General features: G+C 55.3%; 1 pseudogene; it reads left to right on the forward strand.

Annotated features, from left to right (window-relative positions):
• The first annotated feature begins 9,204 nt into the window (after positions 1–9,204).
• The window catches only part of LOC119089988 (FH1/FH2 domain-containing protein 3-like), a 44,164-nt pseudogene continuing 35,549 nt past the window's right edge, over positions 9,205–17,819 (forward strand).

Raw genomic sequence — 17,819 nt, forward strand, 5'->3', positions numbered from 1 at the left:
CTAAGTACGTACGGCCTAGATATACTTAGATTGCGAGGCTCTGGTCTAAGTACGTGCGGTCTAGGTGTACTTAGGTGGCCAGGCTCTGGTCTAAGTACGTACGGCCTAGATATACTTAGATTGCGAGGCTCTGGTCTAAGTACGTGCTGGTCTAGGTGTGCTGAGGTGGCCAGCTCTGGTCTAAGTACGTGCAGGTGGTCCGGTTCGTTATCGGGATTTCCGGCTCCAGATTCCGGTGGTCAGGAGCATTATCGGGCCCAGGTGATCGATGGAAAGGTCGGCTGCAGGCGGTCTGATCGGCGGCTCGACCTCCCGCTGTGGATTATGGGCCCGCGACGGAGGGTTGGCTATTGGCTTCTCGTGGGTGCACTAGCCTGCCGGATGTGGGGCGCAGCCAGGGAGGGAGCGCAGCCCAGGCAGAGTGCGGGCTGGGCAGGGAGCGCAGCAGCCCACGCGGGGGCGCAGCCCAGGCAGGGAGCGCAGGCTGGGCAGGGAGCGGAGGCCGGGCAGGGAGCGCAGGGCTGGACAGAGAGCGCAGCGTGGGCATGGCTCTCCACTGAACACCGGCCACGGCTGCCTGAAGGTCCCAGACCCTCCCCTACACGAACTCGCACTAGGGGAGGCACGACTTGAAGTTGGGGCGATCGAAGACTAACATGTACGATAGCTATGTCAAAAGGTGACCAGGAATGAGTATCAGCACACCCATGGTCTATCACATTTAACGGGACTGTTTACACTGCAGGTCGTATTTGGAGGGTTTTAGACAGTGTGATCTACGGTCTTATTCACCAGCATGCGCTCTGGACCCGATTCCGTCGAAACAATTCTGAATGAAAGTCTGGGGTGATAGCTCTAGGTTTCCGGCATGCGCTGTATCGCATATTACACTTACATGTATTTCAATATTCTTTCCTAATTGGATTGCGTGGATTTCCTAGCCAGCGCCTCCGTGATGGTTGGGTAAAATGGCCCTTTTGCTGTACACGGGCTCAGTACATTCACAAAGCAAAACCATCGGTAAAATTTTACACAACTCCTGTCATCGTTCAGCGACTTCTTGTGCACCCTGGCTTCTTCTGTGAACAAGCATGCAGTTGTGTTGCTTTGTCCAGAAGCGTTCGCCTATACCAGGTACCGCGTAATGACACTGGCGCCATGTCCTGTTCAGGAACGGCTGAAAGTCTGCTGAACGCTTGAGATCATCGCTTCCGGCGGCGTCGTTTACATTCTCATGCGGTCGCTAATGGTCCTCGCCATACGATAGTCAGCAGCACACACACCAGGTCATGCCTGGCGTCAGCCTGGCACGCTGGCTGGGAGGGCAAACCGAAGTGTCCGTAGGCAGCCGACACTGCTGCCCTCCGCCTCAGCTGGTCCAAGCGGTCAGTGTTCATCACAAGTAGTTGCGGGTGATCGTCTCTTATATATCTATCATGACAACTGGTAAAGTAGGAGCTAGTCAAGTCAGAACCGAAAGACACAGCTTCGAGTTGTTTCCGATTCAAAGAGAATGTGACATTTCCTATTTTAACCAGTTCTCATGGCGTAGTTCGTGCCGATCGGTTGCTACCCATTGCCACCAACGGTGCACAGAATGCAGGATCTTGCGGCTTTGTTTCAACACCGTTAATCATTACGGTCGGCGTGAGGCTGGACGGGGCCGTGACGTGCCGCCGCCACCTGCGGAGCGGCCCGCGCCCGGCCAGCAGGTCAGCCCCAGTGGCGCAGACACTCCATGTGAAAATAAACAGCCAGTAGCCCGGGCAGCGCTGCCAAATGATACGCCGTGCAAGGTACGGCAATCAGCTGGCCAGGGCTGGTTGGAGATCGGTCACCCAGCTATGCGAACCCCCGTTGAGCAGCGCCTGTGTCAACATCTGCACGGCGGTAGACAGCATCACAGACTGCACGAAATTTGTGCCTGTGTGTGGGCGAGCGACTGTTTTATGCAGCCACTCCAGTCATAGCACGCAAAATACAGCGCATGCCATCACAGAAGTCATGAGACGCAAATTTGCGAATTCAGTTTCGTTGCGAGGGAGCTGGGTCTCGCGTTGCAACCACAAATCATGGCTGAAGTGGGACCCTTAGCTCTTTCGTGGACGCCCTCCCACTGCGTCGTAATGACGTGGGCGCTCACGCGCTTGCAGTCACCTGCCTACCGGAAAATCCCGCCGGGGGGAGGGGCGGAAGGGGGGGGGGTGACCGACTGGCTCGCGTGTCTATCATCAAACAACTCCCGCCCTCATGGCCGCCCGGCCAGCCGCAGCTCCGGCATGTCCGACTGGACTCCGACACGCGGGCGCCACCAGCCGCCCAGAGGTCACGTCAGGTCACAGCCTGAGAGGTCAGGGGTGGCTCGCGTGGTTGAGTGCGGATCAAGGACGCAGAGACTCGCCACGGAGATCTGGATAGCCCGTTCGGAAACAGTTCAGGTTTTCACGGCCTTGTAGAATGTAGTCGCTCCCACGATCTCGCTAGACTGTAGTCGTCCTTACGAGCTCACTAGGCTGTAGTCGTCCTTACGAGCTCACTAGGCTGTAGTCGTCCTTACGAGCTCACTAGACTGTAGTCACTTACGAGCTCACTAGACTGTAGTCGTCCTACGAGCTCTCTAGACTGTAGTCGTCCTTACGAGCTCACTAGACTGTAGTCGTCCTTACGAGCTCTCTAGACTGTTGTCGCCCTTACGAGCTCACTAGACTGTAGTCGTCCTTACGAGCTCACTAGACTGTAGTCGTCCTTACGAGCTCACTAGACTGTAGTCGTCCTTACGAGCTCTCTAGACTGTAGTCGCCCTCACGATTTCGCCGCTCACCGAACTGCACCTATGCTTTATTCCAGCTGCATGCTGTCAGAGCCACAGGAACTGTCGCAGTCAGTGCAGTTGTGAAATACTACTCGTTCATGCTGCAGGAGAGGAACTGGTTAAAAGCCACGCGTGTCTCGGTGCCGGCACACCGCTCGAGCCTGTGGCTTATCGCGCATGTGCCAGCTTCTGTATCAGGGACCTCAACGGTTTGATCCTCCATGCACGTGTCCCCAGCCGTATCATATCTTGTCATTGTATAGATATCGCGCCAGTCCGGTGGGGTTCAAGGGCGCGCCACCAGGCGTCGGGGGTGATCCTCGCGTGCGATTTCCAGGTAGGGTCTGGCGCTGGACGAGTGCAGTGTTTTCGAGCGGGCTGTACTGCACCCGACACTGGCCCAAGGCTCTGGCAATCGCCGCCCGCATTTCATTAGCTCGGTGGTCTGCCGGGCGAGTCAGGCGATGTGCAGTCGCGGCAGCGCGTCACGGCTGGCCGGCCGGGCGCCTGCGACTGCCGCGCTGGCAGCTCCGGCTCGCCGTCCATAGCCCTGTATGGGCCCGCAGCTGAGCTCCGGCTCGCCGCCCATAGCTCTGTATGGCCCCGCAGCTGACCAAACGCCCGTTAGATGCCCCGTGTCGGCGTCACACGAGGGCCGTCGGAAGTCCTATGTGGCTAAGCCCAGACAAGACCCCGATCAGCGCTCCAGAGGGGGAGACAAGGCCGCGGTGGGACCCGGCGACCGTGTGTGCATCAGCAGCCGACCTTGCCCAGCCACTCTGTGTGCTGATGCAAGCCGGGCACTTGACTGCTGAACCATCCCGGACCCACTGATATAACCGGCACCCATGATTCATGGTATAGCCGAAGCCAAGGACAGGTGCTGGATCCCCTACGTCCCAATCCATACATCAGTTCAGCTATATTGCATGCTTCCATTACCTGGTCATATGGCTTGTCTTGATCGCCTGGCACATTATGCCCTGATGGACACAAGGACGGCGCCATCACATTAGGCAATATATTTTGTCTTTGTTTCCCGTGGACACCTTGCGCTCCACTCTGATCTCGCTTTTACGTAAAAAACGCTCACCTAACCGGTTTATGAACCCTGTGCTGTCGCGCGTGCCCGGACGGTGGGTCGTCTTGTCCCCTCCCTGACAGGGGCCGCCCGGTTTCCGGGCCCAGCGTCGGCCTGTATCTGACAACAGCCGATCCGTCTCCCCGTGCCCTCGCCGCGCCGCGGTGGCGAGCCAGTCCTCTCCCAGGCCGTCGCAGCGGGCGGTCAGCCTGGCCGAACCCGCCGGTCCGGTCCGTTTGATGCGGCCGGCCGGGCGGCGGTGAGCCCTCACTCGATACCCCGGCACGGCGGCGCCGCGTTCAGTGACCTGCCGCCGCCGCGCCGCCGCCCGCGACGGTGACCCGGTTGCGCGCGCTGCGGCCGCCGTTCGTATGTCTGCTGACCCGAAAACCTTGTGCCGTGCCAGCTCCCGGCAAGCTGGAGCGCCGCTCCACCGGCTGACCCAGCGTGCGATGTCGGGGTGGCCGGAGCCGCAGTTGCCGGAGCCGGGGTGGCCGGAGCCGCGGTGTCCGGAGCCAGGGTGGCCGGAGCCGGGTTGGCCGGCGGCCGGGTGGCCGGCGGCGTGCGAGACGCACTTCCGGTGCAGGTGGGCTCCGGGTGAGCCCTGGCCGCCACCTGGTGCCGCTTGGCCGCCTGCCCCGCCGGCGGCATGGTCGCCACAGGTGCTGACGGGATGGAAAATGTCCAGTTGACGTACCGCCCTCGTCCGTAATCCTGTGAGGAGTGCCAGAGGTGTGCAGACGATGTCTGCATGCCGGGCATAGTTGGGGAATACGTACCATTGCTTCCGTCCATAAAATACGTAAAAAGGTAATGAACACTTTCGGAATGCTAGTTTGATAACCCTTTGCTCAGCATGTTCTCGTGCCATTATTGAGAGACCTTGCATTGAGGGACGACGGTTGAGTTGGGGACTGGGATTCACAGAACTCGAATCGGTTTGAACGAATTGTAACCTTCGAATCCCAGAACCCCAAGGGCGGAGATTTGAGCCCCCCGAAATGTAGGACTCGATTTCTAAAAACTACGTCGAATACTGAAAATAATCTTCGCAACTAAATGGCTTGATATGTTATCTGGGCTCACATTCCTTTCAGATAGACCAAATGCGACACGCTATGTCAATACCGCATCGGAATGATTGACTTGCTCGACTCATTACTACATCGCGTTAGCGTGAAAATTCAATGCAAAAATTCGAATCTATCTCAACCTCTTCAACTCCGAATCTGAATCCCAACTCACACACCCCTTGAGATACGAATCCCCAAGTGGCTCTGAATCCTCCACTCTAGACCAACTCGCGCTATGGGGAGCGGCTTGAAAACGCCTAACGAGATACCGGCCCATGCGTAACGTTAACGAACCACCAGAGGATTAGGCGATGTTGTGTAAGCGATGAACGCAAATGATCGCTGCCGTCGAAACGCGCCCAAAGTAAAACTCCCGTCGTCACAGAAGATTAGGTTGGCACTTTGTGCCTGTAGCGAACAGGCAGGGCGTAGGTGGTACTCATCAAGAAATCAGTGTAATTTCTGGAATCGTCGGCGGAGGACGGCAAACGAATGCTCTGGTGCACTGAGCAATACGCTCATTCATTTCCTTGCCCTCCGAGCCAGATGTCTCTGATCCTTCATCCGTGCAATTGCGGCTGGTCCTCCCCGTAACCCGTTCTGTCTCCTTTCCGGAGCCCCTCTCTTCATTTCAACCTGTCGGCAACGGATCCGACCGCTCTGGTGCTCATGTAGCAGTCCAAACCCAGCGCTCGTACGATCTGGGCGGCGGTGGTTCCCTCCCAATCGTCCGTTATCAGCTGGAAGCCCCGGCCGCGCCTGTACCCGGGTGTTGCCGGCCGACGGTGGGCAGGAGCGGCCGCCAGTCTGTCGCTGACCCGACCCGACCAGCAAAAACACGCCCGCGCACTGCTGCGCACTGCACATACAGAACAGAACAGAGCAGAGCAGAGCAGAGCGACACCAGTGCCGGTCGCGCCCTTCACCTCGAAACGGCGGCCTCGCGGCGCCGGCCCGGTTTTTGTGTGAGCTTGCCGAGTGCAGGGGTGACGGGGCGCGATCGATCCCCGGTCTTGACCCGGCCTCGAGGTCGCCCTCATCCGGACACATGCTTCGCGGTGGTCCTTCGCAGGAGAGGAGCGGGGGGCGCGATAAGAATGAGGATTGTGTGGCGCGATGAATTGGCCAAACACCTGTCCACGGTCACGCCTGTGTTGCTGCGTTGACAAGTGCGCTGCTTTGGCGTCTAAAACGCCGCGTATACCGCGTACACCCCGTCCCAACCGCTCGTCATCACCGGCCCCGCGGCATCCGTGTGGGCCGGCGCTCAGCGCTGCAGCGCTGGGCTCCCGCCTCGGTGCGCTGGGACGGCGCGGATCCGCCGAGCTGTCGGCGGTGGCGAGCGCACGGGATGTCCAGCCACAGCAGTCGGGGAGTACCGCCAGTCCTGTAGTGCCATGTTAGCCGTCGGCTCCCTATGCTGCCACGCCTGGGCTGTCAGCGCTCGCCTAGTGAGGCACTCTGTAGGGCCGTGTCAGCCGCCGGCTTCCTACGCTGCCACTCCCGAGCTGTCAGCGCTCGCTCGGTGAGGCACTCTGTAGGGGCATGTCAGCCGCCGGCTTCCTACGCTGCCACTCCCGAGCTGTCAGCGCTCGCTCGGTGAGGCACTCTGTAGGGCCATGCCAGCCGCTGGCTTCATGCACTGCCACTCCCGAGCTGTCAGCGCTCGCCCGGAGAGGCACTCTGTAGGGCCATGTCAGCCGCCAGCTTCCTACGCTGCCACTCCCGATCTGTCAGCGTTCGCCTAGTGAGGCACCCTGTAGGGCCATGTCAGCCGCCGGATTCCTGCACTGCCACTCCCGAGCTGTCAGAGCTTGCCTAGTGAGGCACTTTGCAGGGCCATGTTAGCCGCCGGCTTCACGCACTGCCACTCCCGAGCTGTCAGAGCTTGCCTAGTGAGGCACTCTGCAGGGCCATGTTAGCGGCCGGCTTCATGCACTGCCACTCCCGAGCGTCAGCGCTCGTCCGGGCCGACCGTTGGAATCGCCATCGGTGCTCCGCGCCTGGCCCTCGTTTGCAGGGGGGGCGGCGCGCCCGAGGTAACCGCTGCCCAGCCCACAGGTGTGGACACGTCTGGAGGCGTCGGGGCTGGCCGCTGGCCGGTCCTAGGGCGCGTGCACGTGACGCCGGACCATGACGATGCGACTCACGTGCCGCACAGTCGCTGAAGCCGAGCCGAGATAGACCTCGAGGTCGGCGGGCGGCGCCTGTTGTGAGAGGGGCTGTCAGGCATTGTCGATACCGGCCCATGCGCCGTGAAATGGCCAACAAACACGCCGCTGTTGAGGAGTTTTGATGAGCGCCTGCCCCCCAGATCCTCATCATGCGGACTGTTTCTTGTGGTTAGTGGGCTTTACTGACGGGCGTGACAGGCGTGGGCGCACTCAACGGTCGCGTCAGCGCGATGCACATCAGACGTTGTGAGAAGGATGACGTAATATGTAGATGGATACGGTCTTAACCTTGAGATTTTGAGCTAGCTGAGCCCAAGAAGTCTTGAATTAAAAGATGGTGTACCGGTTGCACATGACTTAAATCTGTTCGCGTTGCGCCAACTGCCCGGGACGCAGCTGGTTAACAATGGTGTTGAGGTGCACCTGAGGTGAAGGTTCTCACTTAATGATCTTGAGATATTTCACGCTCTCAAACTCTGTTGTCCTTTTCCCGGCATCAGTCCGTCAAGACAGTGGCTCCCGCGGAGATCCGTGCCGGCTGCGTCCAATGTCATGTCACTGAATCAGGTGTGTGTCCGTGAGCTTATACAAGATAAACAGCCCCCGGTAGATCAACCGGAGACTGTTTGACATGGCTGTGTAAAGGCTCTTGCCAGATGACTAATACCATGCTCTCAACGCACACTCTAGATCACATATCTGCGTAGCTGACCTGCCCGTCCGACCGTCAGTCAGCCCACTCCAGATTGTGGCTGGTCTGTCCGGCCGTCGGTCAACTCACTCCAGATTGCGGCTGGGTCTATCCGGCCGTCGGTCAGCTCACTGCAGATTGCGGCTGGCCTGTCCGACCGTCGGTCAGCTCACTCCAGATTGTGGCTGGCCTGTCCGGCCGTCGGTCAGCTCACTCCAGATTGCGGCTGGTCTGTCCGGCCGTCGGTCAACTCACTTCAGATTGCGGCTGGGTCTGTCCGGCCGTCGGCTCAGCTCACTCCAGATTGTGGCTGGTCTGTCCGGCCGTCGGTCAGCTCACTCCAGATTGTGGCTGGTCTGTCCGGCCGTCGGCCAGCTCACTCCAGATTGTGGCTGGTCTGTCCTACCACCGATCAGCTCACTCCAGATTGTGGCTGGTGTGCATGACCGTCGGTCGGCGCGCTTTGGCAGCCAGCCGTCTGATCGGCTCACCTTGAACCGTTGGTTGGCTGGTTGGTCGGTTGGTTGATGCAGACGACGTCGTACGATAGACGGCAGTGCAGAGTGCCCTCCGAAACAAGGACAGATATGGCCTATTAACACATGGGCGTTAGTTTCGCTAATGTGTTGGGAGGCCTAACAGTGAAAAATGACCCCCATCTGCCCCCAAAATGTGCCGACAACCAGGCTTCTCAATGGATTTTGCATATTTTCTTTCCTAAGTTAGGAGGGGGAGGGGAGGCCCAAGTTAGGGGGGGGGGGGAGGCAAAGTCCCCACGCCAACTGAATACGAAGCTACACCCCTGCTACACTCCGATGTTTGTTCAGAACAGGCATGGGGCTGCTTTCTTCCATTTCAAGTTGACCTCTCCAGGCAGCCGTTCAAAAGGTGCACAAGTATAATGGCGAATGCCTTAATAAGGGAAGTCAGTTCTTGATACAGCCTACCGGTTTGTCACCCAGCTACTGTTCATGGCCTGGGGACAGAGGTCGTGCGCGCCGGCTAGTGCTGACAATATAGCTGTAAGCGCACTTTATCAGCGACTGACTCAAGCTATCGGCTGAGCTGGGGAATGCTGCTGGCCGCCGTGTTGGCAGCCTTCCATCTCTGCTGCGGCCGTTGGGACAGCGGATGAACGGCCTCGCCGCCCATGCAGCTGGTGGACTGGCTGATGAGCGCCCTTGGCTGCCTGTCCTGATGGACGCTGTGCTGTCTGCTGTCTGTTATGTGCGTGTGCTGGTGCACCATGATATCCGCCTGTTCTAAGACTCTCGCTTTCCTGCGACGGCGGGCCTTATTGGCTGGGACACCCTGATGGGCTCCGTCATTTGCGTGCGCTGACAGACTTTGAGTGTGCTGACCGGCCTTATCGTCTGCCTTTGCAGCTGTCGGACGCCACCATGCAGGTGTACAAAGACGGGGAGCTGGGTAGTTACCTCGACCTAGAGGCGTCCATCAGCGAACAGCACGAGGAGTTCGAGGGCTTCGTTGACAAGTAAGTCAGCCATTGAACACGTCGTGTGATGTGGAACGAAGAGTACATGCCCAGTGAAGTTCCGATGGCAACAAGGTGTGGTGTTGTGTTGGCACTAAGCCTGAGGCAACATGTGAAGCTCGTTTATGTCTGCTCTGATGGACATTTCATTACGCATAAGCCTGCGAAATGTCTGCCATAAATGCTCGCAAACCGACGGCGATGCTCCATGGCTTCATGCTCCCACAGGAAATAGAAAGTATGGCCATGTGCCGTCCGATTTCGGGAGTCATTGCGGTGCACTGCCAGCACAACATTTCCCGCAGACAGACGCGTTTCTCACGGTTCTCTCCTCTGACGCCCATAGCAACACCATATCATTTCATACCGTTACCCTTTCTCAGATAGACTTCCTGAGCTACACAGGTTGAGTGCCTCTCAATTTTAGTGGGTTACGGTATGTCTTGAGTCAACTTTTATCTTTCCTTCTCTCACCTGTGCATTTTTCGTGCTACAGTATGTTTGCAAGGCTCTGGTCCTAGCATGGGCATTATGAGAGACTGTTAGCGCCCCAATAAAGGGCCTGAGGCGTCCCCCCTCTAACACCCTTGTATCACAAAGAAGCAATATTTGCGTCTGTCTGCGCTGATTAAATGCAAAAGGTTGCCATTGAAAACGATAGTTACTTCTCGATCTAGAAGTGGTAAACGAGAAAAAATTAAGTAACCCTACTTAGCATAAGCAAAATATGTTAGGCCCCATTCTCACCACCACCTCTCCCCCCCCCCCACCCCCATACACAGTTTTGCTTCACCATCCCCTGTCAGGTCGCCACGCGACGTTAAGCCGGGTGACTTTGAGTCTGGCATTTGAATGAAAAGTCTGAGAAAGGTAACTACGGAGATTAACCGCTGGGGGCCGTGGAGAAAACCGGTTTGTGCTGTCGCTTCCGAGCCATGAACTTGTCTGGACTTGGCCACAGACATTACGTTCACTTCTGTCTGCGTTCGTTGATGGAAGCGTATGGATGCTCGGCTTGCCCTGTCCTTGTCCCAGTGCTCGCTGTTGCTGTCGTGGTGACGTGGCCAATTACGTGCCACGTTTTGAACAGCTATTGTCAGTCAACGGAGCGGCATTATTGCCTTTGTCTCGTTTACGGCGCAGCAGACCATACTGACACCAATTGGCACAAGAGGAGGCGGATGTTTTGCCGACGAGATAGCTTCTGCTTGGAAACGCTAGTTGCAACGAAACATCGGTGTGCATCATTGCATAGGTCTGGTAGGTGCGGTGCGACCATATTCAAGGCAGAAACGTTGCGACACGGACAGTTTTCTTTGAGAAGCATTTTGGGAAGCTAGAAGCATTAACGCCCCCATTTGCAGCGCTGCGTTTTACCATATATTTTACACTGCATCCGCCTTTTTATCTTTTTGCATTGCCACGTCCAGTTTATTAAAAAAAGAAACATAAATACACCTATGTCTTGGCCGTTTCAACGGTATTCATTTGACTAGGTCACTCACAGCCACTGCGAGTGTCGTGAATGCTCTCTGTTTGATTTAGTTGTGTTCTGTTTTGTGTTTTCCAGTTCTACCAAAGTTATGCGCCTACGTCATAATAATGATATGTAGAGAGGCGTTCAAAGGTGCAAGCTCAGCTAATATCTACCCCAGCAAAAATATGTATTGAAATGAAAAAAGGAGAAAACAGGGAGATTGAAGCGTGCAATATTGTGATGCACAGGAACTCGCGCTCCCGCGGCGCGCTAAAAACATGTTGCTCAGCCTTCGTCTTCTAAAGTTTTAACTGTGCTCCCTCCCTTGCAAAATATTTGATTCGCCCCAGCATAGAAACAAAGTAACAAGTCTGTCTTCTGATTAGTTACGGTAGCGTGGAAGACATGTGCGGTTATCTGGGCTTTTTACGCGGTGGTCATGGACGCTAGCTCCGATTCTTCCAACGCGATGCAATATTCTTTGTTCACGGGGAGAGGACATGCACACACGTTGGGGGGGGGGGGGAGTGAAGCAGTGCAGAAGCAGCCTCATCACACTTAACTTTTTACGTAAACAAACATTTAGGGTATAAAAGACTTGGATGGAATGGATTTTCAGGACGTAATTGTTCGCCGCAATAATCTCTCACCCAGCGAGAACTCGGATTCCACAGCTGTTCTTGCAAGCGACTGATGCAAGCAAAAGTATGGTCAAGCACTTACAGAAGATAAACTGGCACCGCAAGCTAAACGCTGTTGCTGAATACCGATAGCATTATCTACCTCAGTCTATAATAACACGTACACGTTCTGCAAGCTTCTATTACTTATATACATGGATTTGGAAAAGTCGCCAATTTATGTCATTTGCTATTGCTTGCCAAATGCCACATTTTTCTTCCCAAGCGCTCTCCAAAATCGCCAGTTGGCGATTTACTGGCAACATCGGTAACCCTGCTCGCACTGTGCATGATGTGAAGCGTTGGCAATATTGCACGTGGTGTTTCTTTTCGAAGCGAATTGAACTGCCACGCTCAAACCAATATTTAAGCGTTTGTCAAACGGATCATAGTTATCAGCACTTCAATATGGGTACTACCTGATAGAATGCGAGGAATAATGACCACACGGCCACAACCACTGATAACCAATGTTTTCAACAGTTGTGATCTAAATGAAACTTCTTCGCAGTTCCGTTTTCTCACTAAATGCAGCCAGCGTAACTGTTCCATATTTACTATGATGTGTCCAGTCCGGTCCAATCGTCGCATGGCTAGTGGTTGCGCTTGGGTGGACCGTGCTCCAGCCCGCCGCTGCTCAGATGGGTCTGTGTGAGACGGTTTGCAAGCCAGCCGCCCCGGACGCGCACCTCCAAGTCAAATATTGACCTGGTCGACCGCGCCTCGCCCTCAGCTGGTATTTCCATGCGTTCCTGAGGAACACGACCTGACAGGGGCCTTGGCCTTTCCAAGCGTGAAGGGATGATCCACTCAATATGTGTGGACTGTACGGGTGTGACCTAGTAATATCAGAATTAGCTGTTGTCCAAACACTGCCGGGAAATGGCGGTCGACACGTCTTTAAGCTTCCCACAGGCCCACTGATGCATGTCCTGAGTCCTGACAGGCGTCCGGTGGCAGTGGCGATGCCGGCTGATGATGGGTGGCACCGCCGGCGGCGCCCGTGTGGTTCGGGGATGCCAACCTGATCGGTGTATACCCGTATATTTTTGGCGTCGTCTCACAACACGCGCCGAAAAGCGGTCGGGTGATAGATGCGGCCATGATGGTCATGGACATTTGGCCGCCACTTGGGCGTCCATGTTGATGGAGGCCGGCGGGGTGGGAGGCGATGGGGCTGTAAACCGCACGAACCCAGCCAGGCGGGCGCCGTGCCAAACTGCCGGGGCGCCGTTATGGTTCGCTGAGCGGATCAGATCGCCCGTGGGGCATTACACGATGGCAGTCTTATGACACGGGGCTGCCGTGTTTGAACAGCTGCTCATTGACCTGCGGTATCGTGGCTTGGCGTTTGAGATAACAGCATGACGGTCGCAGCCGCCGTTTTGAATGGATGCTTTTTGGATAGTGACAGTTCTTGCATTTGTCGATATTCGACAAGTTTGATGCACCGAGAGCCGCGACTGGGCAGCTGGAATGGCATTTATAAGGAAGCGGTTAGTGGCATTTGAAGCACGCCAGACGTTGCATCAGAACAGTACACCGCGTGCCAGGAAACGAAATGTTTGCCCTGTTCACGTGCCGCACAAAGGGATCGGCACCCGAGCCTGGTGGGATCGGCACCCGAGCCTGGTGGAGCGACGGGCCCATTACCCTGCTAACGTGACCCCGCCATATCTCACGGGGGCTGGCCGCTAATGGTGGCAGTCCATATCGCACGGCTTGGTTGCAAGAGCCGACAGCGGGCATTGGGCTCGAGTGTCGGACTGTTAACATTCCGGCGCGCGAGGTCGGGTCGTCGTCAGCGGCCGAGCCGGACACCACGGGTCGGATGAGCGACCCGTGGTGTCCGGGTCTGGTCCATCACAGCCTCCTCTCCGCCCCGGTGAACACGCCCGGAGGCTGTCTGTAAGCGCTGTTTAGGATTTTCGGTCGTTTTCTTTCCGCCCTGGCTACTCACTGGTTTCGATGGTCAGGCCTTTAAAAGGATGCTCGTATGATTCGCAACTACGTCTGAGCGTAATCCTGCACAGTACATATCCCGTTTGTTGCGTTTCAGTGGCGCTCTACCAATCCCCCCTCCCTTCTCATGCGTAACGCGATTTATGGACGCCCCACGCAGTACACTGGGGTGGGGCTTCCAAAAGTTGTTATTTACAAAGGAGAAATCATCGTGCCAAAAACATGCAAAATGCCAGGGACGCCTGTGATTCGATTGAAACTACATTTTCTCCACCTGTTCCGGCGTTTAAAGTCCGAACGCGTATCTGGGCGCCGGCGGCAGACAAAACCAGCCTTAAAAGAAACCAAGATCTTAAAGAAGTATTCCATAAAGAACAGCATGGGTAATAATCGCACGCCCGCTGGTTGATGACGTGGCGGGCAGACAGCACTCGCTGTACCGTCGTGAGGGCTGGTCTCTATCTGTGGGTGTGGGATGGACACGTACCGAGACACCAGGACGCAGTGTCATATCTCCTGTTCTGCGCGTCGGTGAGGTCCACAAGATACGACGCAAAACACTGCGAAACAAACCTGGCTGAATGTGGTGAGAAGTATGACTAATTCGGGGACTGCTGACTTTGCTCTCGAAGACAGAAGTCCGTGCAGGTCGGAATGGTACAGAAACTTTGTTGCTAAAGTAGCCGAGCTATTTACAATTTCATGGGCTTACTTGCAGAGCTGTCAGCTGTCATTATACTGGCACAAATTGTCGTTGTCAATCATATTATCAACATGCGCTGAGACGTAGCGAGGCATCCATTCTCCAGCGACACAAACAGCCTCGACGAAAACCTTCCCATGAGAAACCCAGACGCGCTGACAAACATGGCCCTGGCGTCCGACAATTACCACGTGCGGGGCCATCCAGCCGCTGTCCCTAGCCGATTTCAGACAGATATCTTTTAACTTACACCAAACGACATGCAGCATGCAGCCGACCACAAAAAGCAGCAAGGGCTTGAAAACGTTGAGAAATAGCGAAGCAGCAGCTAGAGAAGTTCAGCTGTCTGAAAACCTCTCATTGCTCTGTATTTGGGCAGCCGTTAACCAGCGACTTCGCGGCTGTTCAAAGTCCAAATCCAAGCACCAAATCCTAGGACTTGAGGTAGTCCTAGTTTGTGCACAAGCTCCACCTGGAGAGCTTGACAGCAAACGCGTGGTCAAGACTGCCTCTCAGTCATACAAAAAAAGCATCTTCCGTGTACAAAGGATGCGTGTGTAAATTAGGTGTGATTGCGGGCATATAACAAATAGGTCCTTTCAGGCATAAAAAACAAGAGCGCACGTATATATCAGCCATGGAGTCACGTGCCCCGTCATCAGCATGTTTATGACATCCGTTGATGAGGACGTGACCAAATGTCCTCGGTGAAAAAGTCAAGGTAGACACGCAAAAATGAGATGATCGATAACGCAATAACTCTTTACGACACGCAAAAAGTGCGCACACGTCTGGGATACCCAACTTGGTTTTAAAATAACATTGTTTACATGTGGCCCTCCATCAATCAATTTTACGTACGCTCCTGACTGAAAAATACGTTGAAAAATATTTCTGCTCTCAATGCTACGCCTTTCATACGAAGCGCTGCGTACGTAGAATGATATGGTTTGACGAAAATCATGCATGTACAAATGTCACACCACGGAATGCGATGCGAAGAATCACGATACGACGGAGCGCGACAGCAAGAATCGCGCATATTAAGAGATCCGATAAGAAAAAAAGGTATTCACGAAGAAATAAGCTGCAAAGAAATCCGCCCGGTAGCTTCCAATTAAAATAATTTGAGGCGGTGACACTCAACATGCGATATTGGTGAATGCCAGGGCACAACAACACTTCTTCATTGAGGAATTCGACAAAGTCCCCGTCGATGGCCCACCGAACTGCACGCGGCACAGTGAGGAGCGGCGTGGCGGCGCTGTCTGACGCCTGCGCTCGAATCTCGGCCCGAGCGGGGCTGGGCGGACCCGCCGCCGGTCTCACGTGCCCGCCCCCGCCCCCGCCCCCGCACCAGTGGGCCAGGCCCAGTTCCACGACGGCCCGCCGCCGGCCGGCCCACGCCAGTTCCCACGCGGCCAGCGGTCGGCTGGAGCGCCGCGGGCCCCGCTGCGGGCGGCCGCAGCCGCCGACGCCGCCCGACACGCTCCAGAACGGCGCGCGGCTACAGTCCGGGACGGAACGCGGCTGCGGTCCGGGATGAAACACGGCTGCAGTCCGGGATGGAACACGGCTGCAGGCCGGGACGGAATGCGGCTGCAGCCCGGGACGGAACGCAGCTGCAGTCCGGAACGCAACGCGGTTTCGGTCCGGGACGGAACGCGGCTGCACTCCGGAGCGGAACGCCGCTCGGGATGGCCAACTCGGGTCCAGCTGCAGTGCACTAGCGTGCTGAGCTTGAAAAGGAATGCGGCGAGTGCTATATGCTTGTGGCTTGGATTTGGTGAGGTCTTGCGTGTCTTTTAGAACGGGCTATTGCACACCATATGTGACTAAGTTTTGACGGAACTGTGCTTTTATGGATGGGAAGGAAAATGCTGCCATGCATAAACCAACGCTTTTTGCTCGAAGCCTGCAGCCTTCAGAGGCTGCCAGTGAATACAAGCCCTGTTGCACGTGGAAATGACTTCTGTTGTAGAACAGGCAAACAAGGTTAATCACACTGAAGCATTTATTTACAACGTGGAGCAAACTATGCGCCATGTGTCGTAGCCAAGGTTCACGCGTTCTTGCCGTTCTGGCCCGTCCCGCGCTTGGAGCTGCAGGAATGGCGCTTTTTTCATGATGCTCGCGAGTAACTGGGGGAGCCAGCTGTGCCGAATAGTGATGAAGGTTTATTCTTAGAGCAGGGTTTAATAAATGAGAATGATGCCTCAGAAAATAAAGATACGGAGTGGATCGAGTTATCCCGCAGTCTACCTGATTGATGTCTCAAGAAGCGGCTGCTTGACGCCCCCACCAAATCAACACTGTTTTCTTATAGCGGCATGCAAAACAATCATAGTTGGGATTAATCTAAGTGCATTTTTGTGTCGGAGACCACCACGCATGGCCATTTTAAAGCTTCTGCGGTGGCCAACGGCCACCTTTATTTGAGACAGTATATAGTAGGCTTTCGATGTCGGAACTGCGTCAATTCTCAGCATCTAAGTATCCATGAACTTTTGTGGTCTCAACTGAGCCAAGCGTTACATGAAAATGGGTAGCGCGTTCTGTCGGCGTTTTGCCCTCGTTTGACGGCCACGAGCTCAGAAGCCCTCGGTTTCTAGGCCGCCGCCGCTTCTGACCCTCGTGGGGCTTCGGTATTTGGGCAAAGGTGACGACTGAAGACGTACGCGGTAGGCGAATCTTCTGGTCTAAGGTTACCACAGTCTCGGCTCCGAAACCAAACCCTCGTTCGGCCAGAGCGCAGCCGGGTGTTTTACCCCGGAGGCCAGCTCACTGCGTGCCATGCGTCTGTTACTATGTTGTAACACCGGCTGCCTCGTCTGGCCGCGAGGCCAAATATTTAGCATTTGATGATCACAGACTGCGATAAATGAGCCGTGGCATTGAGACAGTTGCTTGCATGTTTGACCTCGAATGCACGGATGACGTACCTATTCTGTCTCACGGTTTGAAATAGCACGCCGCAAATGCACGGAAATGCGGTAGCACTGAATGACACTGACCTGGTTCCTTGCAGATGTTACGCTGCGGCCCAATATCTAACTAATAATTGTGCAGCCAGTAAGTAATGAATCACAGCAATGGTTACCAGTAGCCAAGGTTATGATCACCACTGGATTTCTGCTATCCTTAGATAAACTTTGAGACATTGTTTAGTGTCAGAATCCTCCTCCCCAGAATCTTTCGACCGCTTCCTTCGCCGTGGGCATGATGCTGGACCTGACTCATGCCCAGCGGTACTGGGTACGAGTCCCAGGACGTCTCCTCGACCAGCATGTAAAGACCGGCTGGAAGCCGGTTAAGGAGTCGACGTAGGACAGCATGGCCGCGCTGTTATATTGCACTGGGCAAAGAAAGTCCTTACCCAACCCAAGCTGGGTAAAAGGGTCGAAGGTAAAATGATTCTGTGAACACGGTGCTGGGTGAAGCACAACTTGCAACGCAGTTTGGGTGCTGTTGGCAAGAGATCTGAGTCTAAGGCGTATTGTGGCAAACATTTGAAATGGATTTGTTTCATAGGTTTGGTCTTACCTTTTATATCCCAACGTTGTTTTTTTTAGCTCTTTTTTAGTCTTGCCCTAGCAATGCTAAAATTTGTACTCCAGAAGTATCCATTTATCCATAGCAGATACAGTTAACGGAAATGTTGCATCTTGTGT

This window comes from Pollicipes pollicipes, unplaced genomic scaffold (assembly GCF_011947565.3).
Source record: "Pollicipes pollicipes isolate AB1234 unplaced genomic scaffold, Ppol_2.1 Scaffold_3087;HRSCAF=3621_pilon_pilon_pilon, whole genome shotgun sequence".
Taxonomy (NCBI): domain Eukaryota; kingdom Metazoa; phylum Arthropoda; class Thecostraca; order Pollicipedomorpha; family Pollicipedidae; genus Pollicipes; species Pollicipes pollicipes.